Genomic DNA, 2,865 nt, shown 5'->3' with positions numbered 1-2,865 from the left:
GAATATCTTGAACCCGGGAGGCGGAGGTTGCGGTGAGCCAAAATCGCGCCATTGCACTCCAGCCTGGGCAATAAAAGCGAAACTTCGTCTCAAAAGAAAGGAAAGGATGAGTCCACTTTTAAACATGACAAATTGGAAAAAACTCAAGAAGGATTAAAATGATAGAAAAAAAAAAAACAGGACAGAATTTGGGGTAACTCCAGCATTTTCCAATAAGCAAAGAAGATAGTGAAAAGGAACAGCAAGGAATCTTTATCTCTTGGATAGTCAGCTGTTGTCTCTGAATTCACAGGATGAGAGTTGGTTGACTTTAAAGACTTGTGTAAACTTATCATCTAAATTCAACATTATTTGGGAAGCTGAAGTGGGAGGAGGCTTAAGCCCAGGAGTTCAAGGCTGCAGTAAGCTATGATCACACCACTGCACTCCAGCTCTGGGTGACAGAGTAAGACCCTGTCTCTAAAGGTTTGGGGGGGAGAGAGAGAGAGAGAGAGAGAGAGAGAGACAGAGTAAGACCCTGTCTCTAAAGGTTTGGGGGAGAGAGAGAGAGAGAGAGAGAGAGAGAGAGAGAGAGAGAGAGAGAGAGAGAGAGAGAGAAAGAGGGAAGGAGGGAGGAAGGAAAGGAAAAAAGAAAAAAGAAAGAAGAAGGAAGGAAGAAGTGACATTATACAACATGTCTGGTGACTTTTTACAACAACATAAGAGCTTTAGTGATAATATAATTGGCAAAGCTAGATTATTTTTCCCTCATTTGTGCTCTTAAATAGACTTTTGGCCGGGTGCGGTGGCTCATGCCTGTAATCCCAGCACTCTGGGAGGCTGAGGCTAGTGGATTGCTTGAGTCCAGGCGTTCGAGACCAGCCTGGGTGACATAGTGAAACCACATCTCTACTAAAAATACAAAAAATTAGCTGGGCATGGTGACGGGCGCCTGTAGTCCCAGCTACCTGGGTGGCTGAGGTGGGAGAATCACCCAAGCCCAGGAGGTCAAGGCTGCAGTGAGCCAAGATCGCGCCACTGCACTCCAGCCTGGGTGACAGAGTGAGACCCTGTCTCAAAGACAAACACAGAAATAGACATTTGTGTCCACATTTGGATTTCAGATCACCCAAAAACCCAAAGCAGGATTAAAGCCAATCTTTGTCTTAAGGACACTAGCTTTCTACCAGCTACCACTCCCACCCCTCACCATGCCCTGGAGAGAGTGAGGCAGAACTCATTTTCAGGAACAAAAAAAAAATATATGTTCGATTCCGGTGATGAAGACTGCATATTGTCCTCCAATAATCATTCTCCTTTCCTTCTCAGTAATAGAGTCCTTGATTTTTAATTTCAGTTTATTCTCCACCCCACTCCCGCCCCCCGCCCCGGAACAGAAGCTTTCCTTTCACCAACTTTTTTGCAGGTCAATGTGTCATGAAGAAAAGTTCCAGCCAACAGGACGTAAGCACGAGTTGTGAGTACAACTGCTAAAAAGCGCCTTTAAAATAAAGGATGCATCCTTCTCAGTCTGGTCTTTTGTGCCGAATAGAAAGCAGGTGTGTGAGTGGGGCCGCAGCAGCCAACTTAGACTACGAGGCCACCTTGAAAAGGGAAACTGTGCACTGTGGTACTATCAAGTAGAAGATCCCTCACCCTTAAGCCCCAAACAAAGCCTGATAATCTTCCTCCTGCCTTCTTGAAAATGTAGCAGAAAGAAAATTGTCTCTTTTTTTAAAAGAGTGCAATTTTTTTTTATTCGGTGATAAACTAAAATAAAAACTAAAATAAAATAAAAGCCAATTTCTTGGTATTTCTCACATACACTTCATTTATTTTGTTAATAAGCAAAGCCCTACAAGGGAAGCCTTTGCCTAGTCCTCCAGCTCTGATTCATCTTCTTGACTAATCTGGAAGTAATGAAGTTCATAAGTCTCCTGTCAGATGCAACCACTCAAAGCCAATCATGAAGATTGCTCTTCTTAAGGTATTTCTTGGTAAGGTATTTCAAATACCTTTTAGAGAACTGTTTCTGAGAAAGAATATGATTTTATTCTTGAAGCATTCAGTGTGAACAACATTCCCAAGATATCCAGTTTTGTCATTGACTTTAACCTTCTCCCGTAGAAATTGTTCAAAATTTCCAGAATCAAAAATTCCATCTTCTACTGGATGAGTAAGGTCCAAATTAAACTTCCAGGTTGAATTCTTGGGCTTCTTGTCTTTCTGCGGCGCCCTTGCAAGTCAGCCACGCGAGCAGAGAGAAAATTGTCTCTCTCTTTTTTTTGAGATGGAGTTTTGCTCTTGTCGCCCAGGCTGGAGTGCAATGGCGCAATCTCGGCTCACTGCAACCTCCGCCTTCTGGGTTCAAGCGAGTCTCCTGCCTCAGCCTCCCGAGTAGCTGGGATTACAGGCATGCGTCACCATGCCCGGCTAATTTTTTTTTTTTTGTATTTTTAGTAGAGATGGGGTTTCTCCACGTTGGTCAGGCTGGTCTCGAACACCCAACCTCAGGTGATCCACCCGCCTTGGCCTCTCAAAGTGCTGGGATTACAGGTGTGAGGGACTGCACCTAGCCTCTTTTTTTTTTTTTCTTTTTTTTTTTGAGACGAGGTTTCACTCTGTTGCCCAGGCTGGAGTGCCTTGGTGAAATCATGGTTCACTGTAGCCTCGACCTCCTGGTCTCCTGCACTGGCCTCCCAAAGTGCTTGGATAACAGGCATGAGCCACAAATGTAGGCCAGTGCCTGGCCTAAAATTCTACCTTCTCTCTCTCTCGTTAAGCCACTTATTTTGATTTTTTTTTTCTACTATTTACAGCCAACCTTAACAATCCTACCTAATAAAGTCAAAAAGGGTTTACTCATTCTAACTCCAAATACAATCA

General features: G+C 43.7%; 1 pseudogene across 1 annotated transcript; it reads right to left on the bottom strand.

Moving 5' to 3' along the window:
• Nucleotides 1-1,853: 1,853 nt before the first annotated feature.
• On the bottom strand, nt 1,854-2,223 carry LOC105523779 (annotated as a pseudogene). The gene has a single exon (XR_001003644.1). The product of XR_001003644.1 is annotated as a 60S ribosomal protein L22-like 1 pseudogene (transcript).
• Nucleotides 2,224-2,865: the final 642 nt, after the last annotated feature.

The sequence above is a fragment of the Colobus angolensis genome, unplaced genomic scaffold, assembly GCF_000951035.1.
Source record: "Colobus angolensis palliatus isolate OR3802 unplaced genomic scaffold, Cang.pa_1.0 Scaffold473, whole genome shotgun sequence".
NCBI classification, from domain to species: Eukaryota; Metazoa; Chordata; class Mammalia; order Primates; family Cercopithecidae; genus Colobus; species Colobus angolensis.
Note: the sequence above shows the minus strand (reverse complement) of the source record. Positions and strands in the feature narration are given on the sequence as shown.